The sequence below is a fragment of the Balaenoptera musculus genome, chromosome 13 (genome assembly GCF_009873245.2).
Source record: "Balaenoptera musculus isolate JJ_BM4_2016_0621 chromosome 13, mBalMus1.pri.v3, whole genome shotgun sequence".
Lineage (NCBI taxonomy): Eukaryota > Metazoa > Chordata > Mammalia > Artiodactyla > Balaenopteridae > Balaenoptera > Balaenoptera musculus.
This window is the reverse complement of record NC_045797.1, coordinates 35,835,395-35,860,672: the sequence shown is the minus strand read 5'-3', so window position 1 is coordinate 35,860,672 and position 25,278 is coordinate 35,835,395. Positions and strand designations below refer to the sequence as shown.

Below are 25,278 nucleotides of genomic sequence, written 5' to 3'. Positions count from 1 at the left end.
GAAAACAAAGTCTAGAAACTTAAGTAACTTGCTCAAGGTCACATAACTAATAAGAGGTAGAGCTGGGGTTTGGAGATTTAAACCTGGGTCTCTCTGACGCTAAAGAGGAATTCTGTGTAATTATTGTGCTGCCTGACTTTCTTTCATTAAAATTTCTTTGAAACTTTGTATAGAAAAGGGCCTTTCTTAAAACTTTAAGGAAAATATCTTTTCTTTCAACCACTTATTGCTGCTGTAACAGAACCTGAGAAATAAGCAGCTTTGAATAATTAGGAATTTTTGAAAGTGGGAGGGTTAATAATGGAAGAGTGAACATTTGAAGACCACATTCACTTTTTTTTTTTTTTTTTTTAACCCATGTCCCCTGCATTGGCAGGCGGATTCTTTTTTTTCTTTTAATTAATTAATTAATTAATTAATTAATGGCTGTGTTGGGTTTTCGTTTCTGTGCGAGGGCTTTCTCTAGTTGTAGCAAGCAGGCGCCACTCTTCATCGCGGTGCGCGGGCCTCTCACTATCGCGGCCTATCTTGTTGCGGAGCACAGGCTCCAGACGCGCAGGCTCAGTAATTGTGGCTCACGAGCCCAGTTGCTCCGCGGCATGTGGGATCTTCCCAGACCAGGGTTTGAACCTGTGTCCCCTGCATTGACAGGCAGATTCTCAACCACTGCGCCACCAGGGAAGCCTCACATTCACTTTTATTTTAAACACTTATAAGAATAGTGATTGTATAGAAAATTAATGTATTTATTTAAGGGATGTATAATATACAGAGACTTTTTGTAACACTAATTCTAGTGATGTTGCAGAAAAATATACCTGAAGGCACAACTTCCGTAAGACACCAACAGAAACAGCAGCATCAAAAATGTATAAAATTTACAAAATTTGAAAGATTTTAAGTGAAAAAGCTAGTAAAGTGTTTAGTGCATGATATATAATGAACATGGAATAGATATTTGTTGGATAACATGAAGCATGAGTCATAAAACACCTAATATATTAAGTCACTCAGAATCTGAGGCAGTGTCCAGTGCCTGATTAAGTCTTATGAAAACCTCTAAGAGTATATATTTTCTTTTTCTCCTTCTCCTTATTAGAAGTTCTGGCATTTCCTAAGTCTATTAGTTCCATTGGTTATCCCAGTACAAAAGCCTAGAAAGGCTTCCATTGAAATATTCAGGTTGACTATTAGAGGTTGTCAACACTGTCCTCTTTGAATAAAAATATTTAAAGGGTTTGTTCTTCTAGGAAATGTAGTCCAGCTTGAAAATTCATCTTTAAGATAGAGCTGGAGTGGCCGGTCCCTACAACTCCCCACGTTCTGAACACAGATTTACTGTAGTAAAGAAAAATCTGAGTCAAATGTCTGAGGAACAGGGTGTGATTTAGCTAAAACTGCCAATTTTGTTACAGCATGTTTGGAAAAGTTGCCCCCAAACCGGCTGTCATGAGTACTTCTTCAATTAAAATAATTCCCACTGAATCTTTTGAAAGTAAATAGTTGATGTCCAAGAATCTCCCAGGAAAAGCCATTGTAAAGTCTCATGAGGACGGGAACTTTTGTCTGTGGCACTCACCTCTGCATGCTCAGGGCCTGGCACCTGGCAGGTGCCATAGATCTGTGTGGACTTGGGAATAAAGGAAAATTATTTGTGCCACAGTTCAGCTATACCAGGAGCCTGGCTTTGTGCTTATTCCTACAGTTAAAGCTTTCCCTAAGTGAGCTCTAAAATTCCCAGATGTTATAGTAAATACTCCTCAAATAAGTTTGGGGTAACAACCTCGATATGGTTCAAGTCATATGTGGCAAAGATAAACCTGCCCTAGTATTGTTGCACCCTAAAACTCCCCATGGATTTGGAAGCTGGCAGAGATAAAGCAGACCCCAAGATGGTCTCAGCTGGACAAATGTTGAACAGAACAATTCCTGCCTCCAGTTGCTTTTGACACAAGTATTTGGTGGGGTGGGGAGCAGAGGAGGATAGTATGTTTGCTATTCGTGGACAGGCTCTTTCTTTTTTATCCTGCAGCCTTTGGAAGTTAATGATAATAAATTAATACTGCAGGGTCGTCAAGGTCAGACACCCTGTATCCTATGGGGTACCTGGACTTCCGATCCACTCAGATAAGGGGAAAGACAAAGGAGCAGTAGCCACCTGTCTTTATTAGAAATGGTGCTTGGTGCCCTGGTAGGGTTCTGCCAGTCTGCTTTGGCTTGTGTGTGGGTTGGGCAACTCGCCACTAAGAGGTCCTCACGGGGAGAAAGGCTTAAGAGGGTGGGCAGCATGATAGAAGAACCACCAGATTGAAACACAAGTCTAAATATATTCATCTTGTCCTTGTCTCATCTTTAATGTAACCACTTGAGGAATTAAGTTGCTCCTGTATGTTAGGGTGCCTCAGTTTCCCTAAGTTTTGCTCTCCCCCAGTTTAGCCATGGGCAGAGAATACACTTCTACCCTAGGGGCTGCTGCTTGTAGAAGGAGATAATGCTCTTGCACACATTACTAAGCTCAGCGTGAAATTAGTCCCCAAAGGGAGGAGGCGTGACCAATGCGTGTCAGATGTTCAGGCTTTCTGCATGACTCCAGCCAGGGGCAGGGATGTGGCTATGGGGAAAATAGGGTTTGGGGAAACAAAGGAGTTTGAAGGCAACCAGAGTTCCAGGCTAACCCCACAGAATAGAATGCAAGGAGTGAGGAGTGGGATGGAGGGCGAGTGGGAGGCAGTGGAATAAAAGAGGGAGGGGAGATCTTTGCAAGCCATGTGTTAGAGGTCTTGTTAACTGGCCTGGCCACTCACCAGCAGTGTGACCTTGGGCAAGTTAACTTTCCTGGGTCTCATTGTCCTCATTTGTAAAACGTCATCAGGTTGTTAAGAAGTCCAAATGAATACATGGAAAACATTTTGGTTTGCACCTGCACCCTGCCCCCCCTCAAAATGCTCAGTAAACATTAGCTCTTATTATCTGTAGCTCAGGCTTGCTTTTATGATTTGGTTTGATTAGTTTATCTACAGTTTGTACCAAGACAGGGTTATTTTGAAACACAGAGTTTCCACTCGGTATCACTTCACAGTTTGAGTAAACTCACCTAACCCTGTGCTGGGAAAGGTTGGAGATCCTTAAGCAATGTTCTTAAGAAGGATTACACCTGCCACTAGGTGTGAATTATTTGGCTAATTTAGTGTTACAACTAACAAAAAGAATGAAAAAAAAAAGGCTTTCCTTACATCTGTCCTCACTTGGTAATATAATAGGAGACTTAGTGGCTCACTCTCTCACTTGTTCAAAAAAAAAGGCAATTAAAGAACTTCGCAAAACATTTGGTTGCAAAGCCTGAAAAGAGTGCACATCTCGAGAGCAGTTCCTTTCTTCTGCAGGAATACGTTTTCATTAGGTCTTGGGTCAGCCTGTATCTAGGCTTTGGGAGAAAGTGTGCTGGCTTAAGGCAGACCTCTGTACCAATTTACAGTGGAATCTGATAAAAAAGCCCACGAGAAGAAGAAAGAAGCTATGAGCTTCCAGATAACTACATGGTCAAGAATTCATAGGACTTGAAATTCTGATCTAGACCAGAATGTGCTTTTGACAAACACAGGGGAGAAATTATTGTAAATGTGCTATGCTAGCTGGCCCAGTAGGAGAAGTGGGACAAAAATGTAAAAAAATTTTTTTAAATTTTATTATTTAAATCCTGAGGTGAGGGGGAATCAACAACCTTTTAGGTTAATCTTTACTACCTACCTTACCAAGGGAGTCAAAACACTTGATACAAGGTCATTTTAGATGTAAAACAAGAATAACATGCAGGCATAATTATTATATACAAAACATAAATCACAGCAAACAGTGGGGAGAGGGATGGGCAAGATAGGTGATGGGGATTAAGAGGTACAAGCTACTAGGTATAAAATAAATAAGATTAAGGATATAATGTACAGCACAGGGAATACAGCAAATATTTTACAATAACTTTATATGGAGTATAATTTATAAAAATGTCGAACCACTATGTTGTACACCTGAAACTAATATAATATTGTAAATCAACTATAATTCAATTAAATTTTAAAAAAAATTACAGCAAACAAATTTTCATAGAGACTTGGCTAGTTCTGGTCAGGAGAAAATTCTTGGTGTATTTTCACTGGAGTTACACTAGTGTAACCTAGTAGTGGAGTTATTGGAAAGTCATTATTGTATAGTGGCTTCTATAATTAGTCTATGATTAATAGGTCCCTGACGGAAATTAACTCTGAGGAAAGCGTCATAGGGAAACTCAGTTTTAATCTAGGGTTTTGCAAGTTCATACAATTGGCAGTGGCCTAAGGAGCAAAATGGGTTAACTGAAGTGGGTTGTTACCAAATTGTTTGCGTTCAACCTTAGTTTTTTCTTATTAATAAAAAGGTAATGTGTTTTCAGGACAAATATTGTGAAAGCTCCATAAGCAGAAAAAATTAAAGTTATAAGTTAAATTGCCATAATTCATTAGGAAGGAAAGAATTAAAAGAGAAAGAAAAGTTGAACTTGATACTTTCAAGTTTAGTGTCAGAACCTTGAAGTCTGGATCTTGCCCATTTGTGACAGTGTAATCCTGAATAGGTAGGTAACTTAGTTTCCCTACATATGGCCTTGAGTAAATAACTTAATCTTTCTGGTATAAATTAGGAATACTTTATGAACATTTCATCAATGTCTACACAGCAAAAAATAAAAAAGTTATTGCTGATTGCTCAGTTTAGGTGGTCAGTGAAGATAGCAGAACCAGCCAAGACAAGTCTGAGATTTACTGCCCTTGACTTGCCTGCCTTGATTACTTACATGGCCTTTATTAGCCAGCTTGGTGCAGACTTCCCTTCACTTTGTGCTCAGCAAATTCGACTGCAGAGTTGTTTTCCTCCCCTGTGAAAATGAGCAATGTTTATATTACTAAGATCTAAAAGAAAAATTTTAAAGATGACTAAAAACTAGAGCGTGGAAAATTTTCATTTACTGAGCCTCCACTTTCTACTTTCTTGTATCACCCAAAGGGTGGCTTCTCACTCCCTTGGGTCACCTGCCTCTAGTTCAGTGGCTCTCAAACTTTTTTTAAAAACTAATTTTTCTTGGAGTATAGCTGATTTACAATGTTGTGTCAGTTTCTGCTGTACAGCAAAGTAAATCAGTTATACATATATCCACTCTTTTTTAGATTCTTTTCCCATATAGGTCATTACAGAGTACTGAGTCAAGTTCCCTGCGTTATACAGTAGGTTCTTATTAGTTATCTATTTTATATATAGTAGTGTGTATGAGTCAGTCCCAGTCTCCCAATTTATCCCTCCCCCTGTCTTTCCCCCTTGGTAACCATAAGTTTTTCTACATCTAGGAGCTCTCAAACTTGACTAGTTTCAGACTCACCTCAAGGGCTTGTTAAAACAGATGGCTGGGCCCCACCCCCAGAGTTTCTGATTCACCGGGTCTGGAGTAGGACCTGAGAATTTGCCTTTCTAACAAGTTCCCAGTGATGCTGGTGCTGCTGTTCTTGGGACCACACTTTGACAACCACAAAGGGAACTGGCCTCCTGCCAGCTACTTAATGGTCCCCATAACACCCTCCCCTCCCCCCACCTTACCCCTAAGCCTTTATCTCCTCCTAGGGCCCTTGCTTTCACCACTGTAAGTAACCAGTGGGATCCCTGGCCTCTAGCTGCTCCCTCTGGGTGGCCCCTGCTGGGAGCTGATGTGAAGGAGTCTTACTTCCTCACAACCCCTCTAATGCATGACTCTTGATGTTTTAAATGAAAAGACAGAAATAACTAGAAGGAATTAGAAACATTAGTGGGTGATGTGAAACTGAAGCTAAATGTGATTGTTCTAGTACACAGAAGCTTGGGTTGAAAACCCCATCTCTGCCAACTGGTGACGGTGGCTCCATTATGATGGCCACTGTGTGCCATATTAGTGACTCCTACTTCCTGTCCTGGAGAAGACATTAGAGGTACCCTACTTGAGCCTGCTTATTCTGTACTGAGATGTGAGATCCAGATGGGTGCCCTGGCTGTTCCTTCCTCTTCCTTTGCTGTAAGTTCAAGATTCTGTTTTTCTCCCAGATACTACTGGGATCTGTAAAGTCTCACAGTAGAGAAATCTTATAGGTCTGTCTGGGTTTAGGCTCCAGTTTTCTGAAGAACTGAAGGAAACAAAGTGACCTTTTTGGCTTCTGAATATGAGGTTAAGGAGAGACTATAGAGAAGGCCTATAGGTTTATAAGAACTTCCCCACATTTCAGGAACCTCACAGTGAGCTCCAAAACATTTTCCTATGGTTGCCACACGACCAACATGGAAACCAAGAAAGGAAACAAGGAAGTTAAGGGAGAGGTCTGGACAAAGATTTCCCTTTCCTTCTCGAGTTCCTCTTCTAGTATGTGACGCTGTAGAAGCAAGATCCAATGACATCAGCATCTTTGGTGAAAAGGAAGACAGAAGTGGTGGGTATACAGAGAGGGGATTAGTAGTCTGGAGGCACCCGACCTAGCAAATCCAGCGTGGGTGTCCAGCAGCTTAATTAGTGAAAGCACCATCTGAACGTGGCCTCAGTTGCAGGTTTGGGGCCAGATTCATCTGTGACTTGACCTAATTCAAATCAACAAGTAAATATTAAGCAATGATTATGTGTCAGGGAAGTGTTATGGGAAATAGAAAGAAAAGCATGACATGGATCCTGCTTTCAAGGAATCTATTATCTAGAAGGGGAGAGAAGAACTGTATACAAACCACTAAGGTGCAAGACAGACTAGGACTCTCTGGGAGCCCTGGGCTAAGGCTGCAAATGGGCTCCTGGCCATATCCCGTGCATCTGGGCCACTATCAGAAGGTTAGAGATGGCTGAAGTAGAGGCCTGTGCTAGGGAGTTGGTGGCAGTCAGTTAGGGGATTCGGTGCTAAAGAGGTTATTAGTTGACTGCAGAAGCAACTACATACTTCTACCTAGCTATTTGTGATCATTGAGGCCAATTTTCAATTTTAATCTATATATTTGCATCCCTAATTTCAGTGAGGCCCCTCTTCCTACTCACAAATCTGTGCTTGTAAATGATTAATTGTTGTTCTATCCACTTGAGTAGTTAAGCAACTAAATGACTGCATGTGCAAATTCAGGGGTTTGGAGGCAAACACAACTGTGTTAGTGGTTGCATAACCCCAAGGTGGAAAGGGAAAATTAATAGGCAACCTGTGAAAATCATTACTAATGTTTTTCTTCTGAACTATCAAGAAATAAAATTACATACTTGGTCTTTGGAACATGATAGATGGGGTAGACTATCAGACAAGGAACACAGCAATCTTCTGAGTAGCTGATGCCTTGTTATTTGAATCAGTAGAATCTATATCAACAACAACAACAAAAATAAAACCAAGCCATGAGATCCTGAATATTTTGAGGCCATTCCAATTTCAGTTTCAGTGGGTCTAGGGAGTTTGAAATTTTGTGTGGCTGAAATGGTTACGAGATCACCCAAAATTCATCATCCTCCTTCTGCAATGGAACTGTTGCTGGGAGGTGGATTGAGGCCCAAAGAAAGAGATGATCCCACAAAGATTCCTATGTTCCTACAACCCCAGAACCACCTGCCTCTGTCTGCCCCCTCCTCCCTGATGGAATGCCACAGGAGAGGGATACCAGGAGGATGCAGACAGAGTAGAAACAAAGAAACATTTCCACTTCTCGTTTTTGTATGAGGCTGTACCCTTTACATGGCTGGACTCTTTTGGAAGCACTGGAAGAAAGGGGTAGGGTCATTTAGGAGCTCCAGGGCCCTTGGAGATAGGCATGTTGGGTGGGTGTGTGGGATGGGATGTGGGAAGGGGAAGAAAGGAAAGCTTGTGATGGAGCCAAAGTGATACAAATGCCCAGAGGCTCCAACTAGCTAATCCCCGGGCACCTCCAGCAAGGCACTCTTATCTCTCTTGCTCAGCATGATGGTTAGGCTCCTGAGAAGCAGTAATTTAAAAAAATAAAAGTGAATTTTGTCGTAAGAAAAAAATGAAATCATGCTCCAGTAGGCTGAAAAAAAATCTGTCAGGTATTTTGTATGTGTGTGTGTGTGTGTGTGTGTGTGTGTGTGTGTGTGTGTGTGTGTGTGTGTGTTTATCTCATTATTATGACCATGGACTTTATGTCCACAAACAATAAATTTATGGAAAAAAAGTAAAGACATAAAAACGATTATTCATAAACTAGAGAATAAAGGTCCTTAGTGATGTCTAAGTTGCAGAGGCAGTAGCTCGCAACCATTAAATCTGCCATTCTCCACGCTCTTCACTGCATCCATCATAGGAACACGGGATGGGAAGTTTGTCCTACTCAGTACTATGTGCTACCCCACTCTTTTAAAAATCTGGTTTGCTCTCTCACACCATCCTCTGGCTGTGGTCTCGCTCAAGTCATATTGGTCATTCATTAACATATTCTGTTTGGCAGATAACATCCATTCTTACTTTGTCTTTTGCTATTTCTTACCTTGGTAGCCTCTTGGCCATGTTAATGGATGTATTGTAATCAGAAAAGGTGGATGGTGAGTAGGACTGGGCTTAGCTCCTCACTGCGCAGGGTATTATATCACATCACCCCCACCAGCAACACTCCCAAATTACACCATCAGCTCCAATTCCAAAATATTTTGGTGGGCAAAACTAGTCTTATTATTCCAAAACTAGTCTTAATTTCTTCTTTGTTTTATTAAAAAATTAAAATAAATGTGTGAAAATTGGGAGGTTGGCGTATCGTGTGAGTTGAAGCCTTGGCAACAGTGTGTAAAATCTATATCTGGGAATAGTTGACACCAAGAGTTAGACTGTGCATTGCTTAGTATTACAGGCTTCAGTGTATTAAAGGAATATACAATAAGTATGTAACTTTTGCTTCTTCCTTTCACCTGAAACGTAGTTAGTAAAGAGTAAAGTCTATGTGGTTCATACCAAAAAATACATCGGTTTGAAAATACAGCAGGAAAAGATTTATTTTTTAAAGAAGTCAAATCTTGGTGTTAACAAGGCACAAGTATTGTGATTCAAACTTTATATTTTGTTGAAAGTGCTTTCACATTTGTATTACTATTATTTCTAGTCTATTTTCCCAGAAGAGCAAAGTCAAGTTCGAGATGAGGGAATTGGCAGAACAGGAGGCCATAAAAGTGACGGAATGCCCACAAGGCATATAAGAAACTAAATATTGATCTTTGTTCTTTCAGGGAGGACTCTCAAGTTTCTAAGGATGTCATTACAGCTACGGTGGCGTTGGTTAATCTGATCTGCTATTCAGCTGTGGTCTTGCTCAGCACTGAAAGAACACTTTGTTCATGAGCTTCAGCTGACAACCAGAGAGTTCTCTAAAGCAAGGGTTATAGAGAGAACATTCCTCTCCATGTGTTATGTAAGATATTCAAGGTATGTAGGACTCCGAGGCAATGAATAAAACTTGTTTTAAAAAATGACACAACTAGCTAGTGGGAAGCAGCCGCATAGCAGAGGCAGATCAGCTCGGTGCTTTGTGACCACCTAGAGGGGTGGGAAAGGGAGGGTGGGAGGGAGGCTGAAGAGGGAGGGGATATGGGGATATATGTACAGCTGATTCACTTTGTTATAAAGCAGAAACTAACACACCATTGTAAAGCAATTATACTCCAATAAAGACGTTAAAAAAAATGACACAACTTATACATTCAAATTACTTTTTATCCTTCTAAGAGTCATATTGGAAGACACATACTTATCCTAGCAAAGCACTCTTCAAAGCATTTTGGAATTTTTTGTTTTAGTGTTGCCTTTAGAGCCAGGGTTAGGGTTTGTGAACCACTTAGGACTAAATACTTAGCATGTCACCTCAATTTTTAGCCATGACATGGAAGGTTGATTGTTTTGCTTCCCCATAGACTTAACTCTAAATAACTTGGGATATTTTTTTAAAAAACAAATCTATTCATTTACCCACTGATTCATTTAATCAATAAATATCCATTCAGTGTCCTGTGTGCCAGGCTATATGTTAAAAGTTGAGGATTCAGCAATGCACAAGACAGAAATAGTCCCTGCTCTGTTGGAGCTGACGTTATAATAGGAAAGACAGACCAAATCCATCCCCACAGCAACATGCTAACAAACAAATTTTAAAAATACTTGCCAGTTGGGATAAGTGGTATAAAGGAAACAGATAAGGGGCTGAGCTAGAGAAATAACATGAAGAAAACAGTTTGTTAGATGGGAAAGGTGACATTTAAGCACAAATTCAGCCTCTAAAGATGTCTACTTGCCACCATTGGGAGTATTCAGATGAATACACTTTAATTTTGGAGAACAATTTTGAAGCCTGAGTGGGGGCAGAGCCCACTTTCCCCACAGCAAATTTTCTTTCTGTAGGATATGAAAGTGTGACCCTAATCAACGAAGTGGCTTCAAATGTGATACCTCAGTTACCATAAATAATCTGATAGCAAATAAGTTGTATCTCACTTGGCAGCCCTGACCAACTGATAACAGGCCTTTCTTTTTTTCTTTTGGATTAAACAAACATACACACAATTTTCTCCCCAGATGGTAGAGCTGTCTGACATCTCGACAGTGCTGTTTGCAAGGCCCCAGGATCTTTAATCCTCCATCTACTGAGGCTCTCAGAGCCACCTGGGAGACGTCCTGGAGGTCCCCAGTACTACAGAGGTAGTAGCACTTCATGCTATGTCCATTACTTGCAGGACAGCATCAGCACCCTGTTTAGGTTCTCGAACACCTTCTGCAGGATGATGCCAATGGTCTTGAGAGAGATTCTGAGTCTGTGCCCTGGCTTCATGGGAAACCGTGCTGAGAACCATTAATGATGTCTGCTACGGGCTTGGAATGGGGTCACATAATGTCAGTTTGCCCATTATTGGAGATGTTAAGTTTGATCACTAGGTTAAGCTGGTGTCTCACAGATTTCTCCATTGTACAGGCACCCTTCTTCCTAAAGAGTATTAAGAAATACTCTGTGGGGTAACATTTTGAGATTATGTTAATTTCCTGTTCTCCAACAATATTTCACTGCCAAATGACTTGCCCAAGTTCATAGCTAACAAGTCACAGAACTGTGACGGGAGTTCTATTTCTCCAACTCCCAGCCCTGGCAACTTCCACTCCACTATGCTGGTTCCATCCATTAGCATGTGAACATTTCAGGTAGGATATGAAGAAGTCAGGGTTTCTAAAGACTCTAAGAAAATCTAGGTGCTATTTAGACCTTCATAGTTTATTAAATGCATTGAAAAATAAAATTTTCATTAGAAACTCCTATTTTGTGTGAAATAATTAGATTTCCCTTAATGTGGCTAAGGAAGCAATACATGGTAACACTGCTAGATAGATGAATTGTTGCTATTACTACTCAAAAGAAACAGACAGATATTGTGGCCAATTCTCCTGCCCCCAAATATTCTTAAGCAGGTTTGGATTCTGTTTCCTCTGCCCTTCTTCACTTAGAATTTTTTTTTTTGGCTGTGCCGCTCAGCTTGCGGGATCTTAGATCCCTGACCAGGGATCAAACCCGGCCCCGGCAGTGAAAGCGCAGAGACCTAACCACTGCACTGCCAGGGAATTCCCTGCCCTTCTGCACTTTGAATACCAGTATAGATTTGTTGGATAAAAGACTCTGTGCTGAGTGTGAGTACCAGTATCTTTCTTTAGAATCATTAACTGTAACTATAAATCAGATGGATTTATGTTCATTTCATTTCTTAAACCACACTGTGGTGGTTTTTATATGAATCGAATTCCTATTGTTGAGTCTTTCTAAACATCAGAAGCTGTCCCAAAGACTTCCTGTGGCAGTATAGTCCATGGGGTAATTGTATTAGGATAATAGGGTTGAAACATTTCATAATTTAATGAGTTTGTAGATTTCTTATTCCCAGAATTAAAAAAGAACCTCTATGAATGTCAAATTCCATAATTATCTGACAGAACAGAATTTGGCTCTATTTAACCAACTGGCATACTCTCCATAGATAACAACATGGTTTGATTAATATAAAGAGCCCATTTCTCACCCCCATCCTCTCCGGCACCAGAAATTCATTAAATATAAAGCCTTACATAATTCTGTAAAGACGCTCACTTCTCTGCAGTTTTTCTAGCTTCTAAATTAGATACTAAAGAAGAAATATCATTCTTTAGGTGCAGGCTTTCAGCTTTCCCTGAAATGGAGTGGTTGGTCATGGTCCAGCACACAAACTAGCTTGGGTTTGATGGAATTTAATTAATAATAATAATAAAATACAAAGTCCCCTTGGTGTTAAGTTAACAAGCAAATTCTGGGGAGAGAGATGAGAATAGGATGTGGATCGAGTCTATAAGTGGCCTAGGCCTCAAAGATTCCTTCTGGCATTAGGTACACCCATTTGGGTTTCTTTGGATTAGAAACATAAAAGCATAATTTGTGCCTTTAATTAAATTTTTTTTCCAGTAGAACTCTTGCCATATGGCCAAAGAAACATAGAGCTGGATAGAAACAATAGCTGACATTTATGTTCTAGGTGTTTTACATGAATATTGTTTAACCCTCACAAACAACCCTTTAAGAAGGTACAATTATTATTTTCCTTCTTTGAAAGATGAAGAAACCGGAGCCCAAAAAGTTTAGGCAACATCCCATAGGATAATCTGGCTTGCAAACACAAACAGTAAGACTGCAGAGTCTGAGATCCTGAGGTCCCGAAGATAGGCACTATCGCCTCCCAAACTCTGCTGCCTCTCCATGGAGGGATAGGGAGACTTACAGTGCTTTTCATAGGAAGACTGCTAAGTGCTTCTCTTGAATATTATGATTATTTTCCACAGCAATCCTTTCATGCAGCTTATAAACCAAGAACTGGGGGTCCATCAAATGGAAAGTGACTTGTGTAAGACATTCCCTGTGATCCTGGGAGATCCTGGCAGAAGGTGAAGAGGCTCTTACCATTACTCCTGGGAATTCACCAATGGCTAGTACTCTTCCCAACTCCTCATCATGAAAGACAAACAGCATCCTTCCTAGTTGGAGTGTACTCATTTGATACTTGTTCTGTATTTCTCCCTAGTGGCCAACGTTCCTGGCAGAGAAAATGAAACCAGGATAATAACCATTGTAGAGTATGAAATTGCTTCTTATCTGAATCCATACTCTAAACCTCCTTCAGTGCTTTCATAAATCATCCCACACTGATAGAATTATTTTTTATGACTCATAGGTATATTTTACTTTTCCAGTTTTATCCTCTTTACTTTCAAGGAGAAGATTGGATGATGGAGAAGAAAGATTCACCTGCAGAGCTATGTTGGATTTTATTTAACCCTAACACATAGACTGTGGACTAAAAAAAAGAAATATGCCCAGCTTAGTATTACGTACAAAAAATTTTTTTTAAGTTTTACAGAATATAATCCAATGATGAAAGTCATTCACTTAACAAGCATTTATTGAGTTCTTTCTAGGTATAAAGCACTGCAATAGGTGCTGAAGTACAAAAATAAATAAACCTCATCCCTGCCCTCAAGATGCTTATACTCTTGGGTGTAATATTGTGTGACCATTTGTCTGGGCCTGCCTGAGGCAGTCTTGGTTTACACCTGTTTCCCCAATGTAATTATAAACAATACTCTCTTTCACTCTCAAAAGTGTCCCAGCTTAGATGACAAATTGCATATACCCTAGCAATAATATTTCCCACTAGATGATGTTTTTAAAATACTTATAATTCTTGGATATACTGTAAATAAGAAGTACAAACAGCAAAGCTGCAAAGAGTATACTGACACAGTGTCTTCATTTTGGAATCACTATTCCTGTCTCTGTATGTCAGTTGAAGTAAGTTCATTGGGAAAGTGTGGCATTTGGTCTTACATTATTCTTTAAAATGCAACTACTGTTCAATCTCTATTGAGAGGATGAAATATATTGGCTAGAAAACTTAAGAAGATGAGAGAATAGTGCAATAAATGGAGATAATAATATGTATCATACACTCAACCCCAGTTTTATAGGAGCCAAAGGTAAATAGGACACAGGGGCCCTTGGGGGCCAGGGAAGTGTCAGGTGGAGCAGAAAAAGCAACGGTTGGAGGCATTTGGGGTCACGAGCCTCTGATCTCAGAGTTCAAGGTGGCGTCTTTCCCTCTCTTGGACTCTTTGGTCTCTATCCCATTCTTATACGTACTGAACTCATTAGTTTTTAAAGTCACCTGCGATGTGCTTTTGTGAAAGGTTGGTGTCTGCAGAACTTCTAATTACACATTACTTTGTGTACTGTTGTCTGAATATGTATATGTACGTATTTTGATATTGAAGACAAGCTATTTTTAGTTTCCTTTTGGGTATGTTTGGAGAAACTCTTAACTGTGGCTATGCTGCTATGGAAACAGTATCCATGTATACTGACATGTTTACAATTGTTTAAAACACTATAAACTTTCCAGGGCAAAGGCAAACAGCTTACTTCCATCAAAGTTGCTCCCTGGTTTCCTTTTTTATTAGTTTATTACCCTCAGACCCATGTTGGAATCTGTTTCATCTGTGCCTGCATTAAATAGCTGTTTTTTGCTGACGTGCATCATTTAATTGATTTCACATTCGTAACTACAGTAGCACTGAGAACAGATGAAAAGTTTACCCTGAAATCAGAAATATTCTTTGGCCTTGCTAGGAAGTGAGAATTAAATACCTCCTAGGCTCCCAAATGAAAAAAATGGAATAATACCTCTTGAGGGTATGTTGACTGACTATCTAGAATTTGCAAGTGTAGGATAATCATTTAAATATAACTACTGTAATTATTATTTGTGTGTACAGAATGAATTTAAAGACTAGGCTAATTGCTTCAAAACATGCAAACCCAAAAAGGAGTTTTCTGGCTTATTCCAAGCATGGAGAGAAGTAGGTGGCTAAGAATCTTTACAATTTCTGGAAAAAGAATCTTAACAAAGCCACATGAATTGAAGTGAATAAGAACCATGTTTGTTTGAAAGTACCAGGAAAGTGATTTTTGGCAGGGTAGTTTTCCAGGAGTGAAGAAGTATTTTAAAGTGGAACCTGTAATTGTGAATCATACAATGGTGTGTCCTGACTACATAAAAGGGCACATACTCTAGCAGAGCATAATATTTTATAGGATTTTAAACACAGAGTACTTACTCCTTTAAAAACTTCTCTTTTCCAAAATTTGATATCTATTTTGGGTAAGTATACAGTAAAGAAAGTTTTAGCTGTCATGAAGTCTACTTTCCCCTCTCTTCTACTAAAATCTCATTTTTGTCATCTTCCTGAAACAGTCACTTAAAATCACAGATCAAGGGGCTTCCCTGGTGGCGCAGTGGTTAAGAATCCGCCTGACAATGCAGGGGACACGGGTTTGAGCCCTGGTCCGGGAAGATCCCACATGCCGCGGAGCAACTAAGCCCGTGCGCCACAACTACTGAGCCTGCGCTCTAGAGCCCGCGAGCCACAACTACTGAAGCCCACGCACCTAGAGCCCGCGCTCTGCAACAAGAGAAGCCACCGCAATGAGAAGCCCGCGCACTGCAACGAAGAGTAGACCCCGCTCGCCGCAACTAGAGCACAGCAACAAAGACCCAATGCAACCAAAAATAAATAATAAATTAATTTAAAAAAAATCACAGATCAAAAAAAAAAAAAACACCCAATGGCGTATAGTTGATTAACAGCTATACTCCAGTATAAAATAAAAATTAAAACAAAAAACAAACACCCAGTGGAAGTCCTGCGGGAAGGGGCATGCTTCCTGGTGAGCTGGTTGACGTGAGCCTCAAGTGCACGTAGAGATCAGTGATACATAAGCCGACAGTCCCCGTCCCCCGCCCCCTCGCCGCCCCCAGGCCCCTTTCCGACAGTGTTTATATACTTTCTCTGCTCCCACTCATCAGCGGACATTCCATTCTAAGCCCTTCAAAGGGACAAGGTTTCTGTGATTCTGTTTTTCTTCTTTGTGGGAAGGATTCCTCCCCGGCCCTGGAGCTTAGCAGCAGCTAAGAAACGTGACCCCAAGGTCACATTCAAATTAGAACTCAGTAAAACCCGAGGGTTTGTTGCTTCCTGGCTCTAAAGGAAACTCAGAATGACAACGGTGGCTGGATATTCTACCATGCGTATGGAGAGAGTTTACAGGGGGGCCTAACGGGACGGACGGGACTCTGGGAAGAGTGGGTGTCAAGCGGCTCTGACAATTGCGTCCCTTTAGGGTTGCACTCAGGATCAGAATGAAAAGGTGGAAGCGGGGTAGCAGCAGCAGCGCGGCTTAACACACAGCGCTCCCCGGGCAGCCACTAATTGGCTTACTCCTTTCAGACGTCTCTTAAGAAGCAGATTTCCGTTTCTGTTCTGTTGTCTCTGAGGGGATTTCCCAAATTAACCTCCTCTAAGCTTTCTTGAGGGGTTGTTTTTGAGGGCTGGTGGGGAATTTCCCTCTTCTGACCAACCTGTTGCTGGGAGAGATTTATTGCTGATCTTCAGCTGGGGATTTTCTCACAGGCCTTTGCTACTTCCTGTTTCCCAGGAGTCTCTGCTCTCTGGGAACTGAAGAGCTATCGGGAGAAGGGGACAAACAGGCTTTAGGAAAAAGGAAAGAGGGCATGTTTGATACAATGTTACTCTTCTCCCCTCTTCCGGTTCTTTGCCATAGTGATACTGGATTTGAAGATCAGGCCCAGGGACCTTGCTGAGGGTTCAACTGGATTACACTAAACATTCCACAGGAACTTGGGTTGGACAGTGAAATCACAAATCACATGAATGACTGGTTTATTAGAATAGCTTTCCTTTATTGGGGATGGATGGGAACTCTTATGTTAAAAGAAAGCATTAAAGAATCATTACTCCTTTTACTTAATGGTAATACTCTACCACTTCTTGAGTGCTTTCTGTGTGTCATGCATGGTGCTGGGAGTTTTGCATACATTTCTCATTTGATCCTGGCAACAACCCAGAGAAGTAGGCTTTATTAAGGCCCATTTAACAGATGAGCAAACCAAGGCTCTGAGACATTAGGTAATTTAGCCACATTTTCCTGGCTGGTATTAGGAGAGCTCCAATTCTGTGGAATCCCAAAGCCTACATTCATTCAGCTATAAATTTGTCAATTTGAGATTTGTTTCATAGATCTTTGAGGTGCTATTACCAGCAGAGTAGTAGAAAGGATCCTGTGTAGAAGCAGCCCCCCAGAACCAGGAGTGAAAATATTTTACGGGCAGTATTGACAGTTGTTAGCTTAGCTCTGTACACCTGCCAGGCCCTTTTGCTGCATATTCACCATCTTCACGTCACCTGGAAAGTGATGCTGCTGACCTGGGAGTAGGAATCAATATATAAAAGAAGCTCCAACTGAACCAATTATTTAGTTGTTTCTCTTAGAGAACCCTTTACCTAACCACTGCTTTTCACCTTGCTATTTTCTGCCCTAGCTTTGTACATTTTATCAAGGTTCTTAGAAATAATTCCCCTGAGGACAGGTCCCAGAATATCTCTGACCCTGCTCTGGCCCAGGGAAAATAACATTCTTGATTGCTCTGAAGCTAGATTACTGTCTCTGTGTGCACGGGTATGTGTGTGTTTTCTTGTATGAGTTTCTCAGTGGGATAGATTATTAGCCACAGTTGACATTTGCGAAGTTCTCCATATACTTTCAGTTCCACCAGAGGAGTTATGAATGCAGGTGAGGGTTTTGGGGGCAGTACCAGGACTGATATGGCAGATCCTGGGAGTTCCCAAGGGTCGGCTTGGACACTCCTTTCCCACTGCACACTTTGCTGCAGCATCTCCTCTCCAGGGTCTGCCTAGGAGGGCTCCTGACCATATCCTCTTCATCCAAATAGTGAACTCTGATAGCTACCAACTGTTGAGAGTTTACTAGTTGCCAAGTGATTTACCTGCCTTAACTGACTTGATCCTCACCCATGAAGGTAGACAAAATGATTCTCATTTATTTTACCAGTGAGGAAACCAAGGCCCCGGCAGGTTAATGATTGACCCAAAGCCGCCTAGTAAGTAATCTGAGAGACTGGGACTCAAATACTGGTCTGTCTGATTACTAGTTATGGCTTTGTTGTGGGAGAGGGGAGTAAACCTTATTTATGTGTTTACTTTTTATTTATTTATATTGAGATATTATATTCGTTTCAGGTGTACAACATAATTCAATATTTTTTATATATTATGAAATGATCACCAAAATAAGTCCAGTTACCATCTGTCACCATGCAAAGTTGTTACAATATTATTGACTATATTCCCTATGTGTACATTACATCCTTGTGACTTATTATATAGATAAGTTTGTACCTCTTAATCCCCTTCACCTATTTTGTCTGTTCCCCCACTCTCCTCCCCTCTGGCAACCACCAGTTTGTTCTCTGTATCTATAAGTCTGTTTCTGTTTTAATTTTCTTGTTTGTTTTGTTTTTTAGATTTCATATGTGTATATATATATATCTCACATCTTTTTTTATCTATCCATCTATTGATGGACACGTACATTGCTTCCATATCTTGGCTATTGTAAACAGTGCTTCAGTGAACATAAGGGCATGAGTTCTTTTTGAATTCATTTTCTTCAGGTAAATACCCAGAAGTGAAATTGCTGGATGTTATGTAGTTCTATTTTTTAGGTTTTTGAGGAACCTCCATACTGTTTTGCATAGTGGCTGCACCAGTTTACATTTTCACCAAAAATGCACGAGGGCTCCCGTTTTACCACAACCTCACCAACACTTACTGCTTCCTGTCTTTTTGATAACAGCCATCCTGACAGGTGTGAGGTGGTATCTCGCTGTGGTTTTGATTTGCATTTCCCTGATGATCAGTGATGTTGAGCACTTTTTCATGTTCTTGTTGGCCATCTGTTTGTCTTATTTGGAAAAATGTCTATTCAGATCTTCTGCCTAATTTTTAGTCATGTTGTTTTTTGATATTGATTTCTTCACTTACAGTTTGACGGATTCCTTTATTATTATATTTGGATTCCCTTCTTTTTGTGTGTGTGTATCCATTGTAGGTTTTTTGTTTGTGATTACCATGAGGTTCATACATATCAACCCGTATCTACAGCTGTCTATTTTAAGCTGATAGTCACTCAAGTTTGAAGGCATTCTAAAAGCACTACGTTTTTATTCCTGTTTCCATGTTTTATGTTTTTGATGTCATATTTTACATCTTTTTATTTTGTGTGTCCCTTAACTACCTATGTAGCTATAGTTGATTGTACTACTTTTGTCTTTTAACTGTCACACTAGCTTTTTAGTGGCTGATCCACTGCCTTTACTATTTATTTGCCTTTATGAGTGAGATTTTCTTTCATATATTTTCTTATTTCTAGTTGTGGTCTTTTCTGCTTAAAGAAGACCCTTTAACATTTCTTGTAAGGCTGTCTAGGCGTGATGAACCCCTTTAGTTTTTACTTATCTGGGAAACTCTATCTCTCCTTCAATTCTGAATCATAACCTTGCCAAATAGAGTATTGTAGGTTGTAAGTTTTTTCCTTTTAGCGCTTTAAATATATCCTGCCTCTCCCTTCTGGCCTGTAAAGTTTCTGCTGAAAAGTCAGCTGACAGTCTTATGGGGTTTCCCTTGTATGTGATTAGTTGCTTTTTTTCTTGCTGCCTTTAAGACTCTCTTATCTTTACCTTTTCCATTTTCATTTTAATGTCTTGGTGTGCATCTCTTTCAGTTCATCTTGTTTGGAGCTCTCTGTACTTCCTGTACTTGGATGTCTGTTTCCTTCCACAGTTTAGGGAAGTTTTCAGCCATGATTTCTTCAAGTAAGTCTTTTATCCCATTCTCTCTTTCTTGTCCTTCTGGGATCCCTATAATGCAAATGTTATTATGCTTAATGTTGTCCCAGAGGTTCCTTAAATGCTCCTCAATTTAAAACATTCTTTTTTCTTTTTGCTGTTCTGGTTGGGTGATTTCCATTATTCTATCTTCCAGATCACTTGTTCCTTCTTCTGTATTATCTAATCTGCTGTTGATTCCCTCTAGCATATTTTTTATTTCAGTTATTGTACTCTTCAGCTCTGATTTGTTGTTTCTTGCATTTTCTAAGTCTTTGTTGAAGTTCTCCCTAAGTTCCTCCATTCTTCTCCTGAACTCAGTGAGCATCTTTATGATAGTTTCTTTGAAGGCTTTATCAGGTAAATTACTTATCTTCATTTCATTAGGGTTTTTCTTCTAGGGTTTTATTTTGTTCTTTCGTTTGGAACATATTCCTCTGTCTCCTCATTTTGTTTTATGTATATCCATATCTATCTATCTACCTACCTACTTACATTCTTGTTCAGATTCTTTTCCATTATAGGTTATTACAAGATATTGAATATAGTTCTCCATACTATACAGTAGGTCCTTGTTGTTTATTTTACATATAGTAGTGTGTATCTGTTAATCCCAAACTCCTAATTTATCCCTCCCCCGCTTTTCCGTTTGGTAAATGTAAGTTTATTTCTATGTCTGTTAGTCTGTTTTGTAAATTAGTTCATTTGTATCATTATTTTTAGATTCCACATATAAGTGATATCATATGATATTTGTCTTTCTCTGTCTGACTTACTTCACCTAATATGATAATCTCTAGGTCCATCCATGTTGCTGCAAGTAGAATTATTTCATTCTTTTTTTTTCATGGCTGAGTAGTATTCTATTGTATATATATATATCACATCTTCTTTATCCATTCATCTGTCGATGGACATTTAAGTTGCTTCCATATCTTGGCTATTGTAAATAGTGTCACTCTGAACATTGGAGTGCATGTATCTTTTCGAATTAGAGTTTTCATCTTTTCCAGACATATGCCTAGGAGTGGGATTGCTGGATCTTACGCATCAAGGGTCTTTTATAGCGGAAATTATTTTATAATCTCTGAAATGACCTTATACCGAGAGTAATATTAATAGTTCGTTAAATAACTCCATAGTAAATAACCATGTTTAGGACATGTTTGCCTGCTTGAAAGAAAATAGGGCATTAATTTGGAAATTATTAATTTTTCATGTTAATACATGAATAAACAGTTAAGAAAAATGAGGGCCATAGTTCCATTTCTTTGTACTCTTTTAAGCAAAAGTTTTTTAACCAGTTATCTATATTTGCTGCCTCTAATGTCTTTCTTCTTATCACCTCTTAAAACTTGCTCCAAACATGTGTCTCCCATGAATGCTTCATTGAAACTGCTCTTTTCAGAGATGCCAATGACTGTACTTTTCTAGGTCCATCTGTCAGTTCTCAGGCCTCATCGTAGGTGTGTGTCAGTAGCATTTGACATAGCTGGTTTCTCCCTCTGCTCTGGAACAGTTTCTTCACTTTGCTTCCAGGACACACCCTCTCTTGGGTTTCCTCCTCCTCACTGGGCATTCCTTCTCAGTCTCCTTTGCTGGTCCCTCCTCTCCTCCCTGACCTTATAACCCTGGAGAGCTGCAGGGTCTTCTTCTTAGGCCTCTTCTCTTCCTTACTCCCTCCCTTGGTGATCTCACCCAGTTTCATGGCCTTAAATATCATCTACATGCTGCCAAAAGTGTATCTCCAGCCCAGACTCTTTTTCTGAACTCCAGACCTTTATGCAACTGCCGAGTTGACATCTCAGACTTAACAAGTCCAGACTCAAACTCCCATTCTTCCTTTTAAAGCCTGCCCCATCCACAGTCTACACCTCCCCAGTGGATGGCGACTCTATCCTTAATTAGTTCCAAACAAAAACCTTACAGTCATCCCTGACTCTTCTGTCTTTTTTCTCACATCCAAGTCTTGCTGGCTCCTCCTTCAAAGTATATATGGAATCCAACCACTTTTCACCACCTCCACCTCTCCTAGCCTGGTCTGAGCCACTGTCATCTCTCTCTTGGATAACTGCCATCACTTCTTAACAAGTCGCCCTGCTTCTAACCCTTGCCCCTCGCTTCTACTACAGGCTAGTCTCAAGAATTCAGTCAGAGAGATACTTCAAAAATAAAGTCAGATCATGCTACTCTTCTGCTCAGAAACCTCACAATGTTGTCCTGTTTCACTCAGAGTAATACAAGTCCCCTCAAAGGCTTATGCAACCCAGATGACCTGCTTCCCCATCACCTTTCTGGCCTCGACTGCTGCTAACTTCACCTTCACTCATTCCCCTCCAGCCATGCTGGTCTCCTTGTTGTTCCTCAAACACCTCAGACCTTTGGCCTTGAAAGCTTTACCCAGATAGCTACATGGCCCGCCCCCTCACCTTCTTCACATGTTCCCTAGGTTTTCACCTTCACAATGGGGCAACCCTGCCATTTCTACTGAACTTTCCTTCCCTCTTCACACCCAGCACTCTTGATCATCTTACCCTGGTTTACTATTTCCATTTTCCATAACATTTATCCCTTCTAATGTCTATTGAAATCACTTACTGTATTTATGGTTTATTTTCTGCTTCCCACCTATAATGTAGTCTCCATTAGGACAGGGATCTGTTTATTTTGTTCACTGATGTATTCTAAGCACCAGATCAATGTTAGCCGCCTGGTAGGAAATCAGTAAATATTTTTAAATGAATGAAAATTCAAATCTTCAGAGACAGAAATGACAGGGAGAAAAGTCTGTAAAGACTCTATCTGTGTGGGTTCAGTGATTTTAAAAGGGATTTTTATCTCTTACTTCTTAATGACAGAAATGAGCATATAACTTCACAAAGTCACAAATTAAAAGCACCCACAACAGTTTGTTCACTTCAACTGTTGCTTTTGAAGAACTTGATAAAATATCTTGTCCTTCTATCCCTTCTTTTTTGGTAAGCCTCCTTTTAAATACTCAAACAACCTGGGTGTTACTGCTGGGAAGACATCAGAAAGGCATTTAGCTGAAGGATAGAATTTATCAGGGCTCATGGTCAAAACAGCTCCTCAATATTTATTCTATATTGTCTTTGAACGATAATATTCATAGTTCCCATCTGGACAGGCCTCATAGCGTTCATGGTACTATGAGGGGCCTTAAAATTCATGTGACCTGTTTTCTCAGATGAAAGTGGGAAGGATCCTGACAGCAAGCTGGTTTGTGGGTAAAAGCAATGACACCATTGGTCGAGGTCTGATGGCCACCATAGCTGTTACATGTTTATATTAATACTTCCCTTTTTGAGACATTTCAAGAAGTACTTTTCTCAGTAGTATGTGGTACACTACATGTACTAATGTCAAAATTTCTGAGGTTGCTCTTGAGTGTTTCCTGGTAAGCCTAACCACGACATGATGGGTACTCAGTAAATGACAACATGGTGGGTACAGAGGTTAAAATAGGGTCATTCATCTCACAGTCTTTCTCAATGGAAGGCCCAAAATAATATATGCTATTTTATTCTCTAGTTTTCACCCATGCCCTTTTCCCCACTCCAGGGAAGCTTTAAGTGGATTTGCTATAACTGTGTTACGCATATGATAGAATCTGTTACTATGATTAAATAATTGATTTATATTTAAAAAAAGCAATTGTCTGTTATTTATAATGGCAGTCCTATTACTTAAAGTAACTTTGTTTGGACAGATCAAAATTCATCACTCAATTTTTAACACTAGGGCTTGAAATTACTGGTTTTTTAAAATTAAAAGCATTAGAGGAATATACTATAGTTATAGGAATATGATAACATTATAGGAAGTTTGGACAATTAAAAAAACTACCTGTAATTCCATCTAAGCATTATGATCATTTGTGAGCCAATAAACTAATCAGTCTGATGTTGGTTGTACTTAAGTTTTAGATCCTCTGCAAACCCACTTATTAATTCATTCTTTCAGCAATAATTTTTCAAGCATCTGTCTGTACCAGGCCCTGTGCTACACTATGGGTATTTTGTTGGTTCACAGGGAGAGGCCAAAGTCTCAACACTTGGCAAACATCAGCCATTCTGTGACTTCCTCTTTTGCCCAGAGGTCTAGAAGCAGCACAGGGGGGGATGCCAGTCCAATGGTGACATGGTCACTCTTCTGCTTTGCTTGAAGATAAGGGCACTAATTCCTTTGTTTCTCCACCCTTCATCTGCAGATTACCTGGGCCTAGACTGGCCTTAAATCTCTGAGACAGACTGAACCCTAATAAATGGGTTGCTGATCCTAACATAAAATTGCGCATCAGGTTTGGTGTTTGATGTAAAAGCCTGAGAGACGCAGGTTTGTTGCTAATTTAGATTACAAATGTCATCAAAAATATAAACCAAAAAGGTTAGGTAATTTCTAAATTAAACACTCTTTCTTAGAATAATTACCATGTTACAGCATCTGTGTACTTTGGTAGAATTTGAATAACACTTTATTGCTCAGAATAATGTTCTATTCTTGTCACCAAATAATACTTGAGTACATGCTCTTGTACTCCCTGACTGCAGGAAGGGTGTTGCCCTGAATGCTGGTACACCCTCTGCAGTGAAGCTTGGTTTTGCCGGAACTTTTCAGGTACTAAAAAAATCCCTTTTTCTATTCCCCATTCATTCACAGGCAAGAGACATAGGCTTTGTTCATTTTTTTTCTAAATCTAAATGGACTGAGTCAGGCTTGTAGAGTCACCATTAAGGACAGACCATGGCAGCATGGAAAATATGATTTGAAATCTCCTTTCCATGGAAACTGGCTATGAAAAGGGTAGATCCATCAATCATAATTTGAAAGGCAAGTTACAAATCTTCTGATGAAGCCTTCTCAAGCTATCATCACAGCAAGTAGAACTGGGAACCCGTTTTTCAGTTGAGGAAATACAACTGGTCGTTTTGGATATTTCCATCTTGATAGCTTAGCCAGTGGGAGAAGCTTCCTGGGCTGAAATAATAGCTTTTCAGCATTTCATATTTCTAAGTTTGAGTCTGAATTTAAGGAATGCTAATCTGTAACAACAGTTACAGAATTCCATAGAATTTTGTCTAAAGTGACATGAACTGGTTGTCATAGTCTGGGAGATAGTTCTTCACTAGGACACAGCTTTGCCTTTAGTCAAAGGTCATACATGCACAAGCAAACAATGGCTGTGTTTTGTATATTTTTCTGTTATTTTAATGCATTTAAATTTCAATTATGGGTGTACAAGACATGAGTTGTATTATTAAACTCTCCTTTATGCTTCTTAATGAGGACTATTTTTTTTTTCTTTCTGAGTTGAAAACAAACCCTTTTAGCTTAAAAGCCTGTGTATTCTAAAAATGAATAATCACTATACAGAGACTATGATCACTATGCTTTTTGTCCTTTAATATGTGCTCTCCTTTCTTCCACAGTAA

General features: G+C 39.8%; 1 protein-coding gene across 4 annotated transcripts in view; it reads right to left on the bottom strand.

Moving 5' to 3' along the window:
* Window positions 1–25,278, bottom strand: part of PELI1 (pellino E3 ubiquitin protein ligase 1) — a 129,248-nt gene that overhangs the window by 91,138 nt on the left and 12,832 nt on the right. For 2 of the 4 annotated variants that reach the window (XM_036873026.1, XM_036873028.1), the window contains exon 2: window positions 4,826–4,906. The exons of 1 other annotated variant lie outside the window; for it this stretch is intronic. The gene's annotated coding sequence lies outside the window, so the exon portion shown is untranslated. Of the gene's footprint in view, window positions 1–4,825; window positions 4,907–12,969; window positions 13,103–25,278 lie in introns of all 4 variants that reach the window. One more of the 4 variants, XM_036873027.1, reaches the window with a different exon arrangement.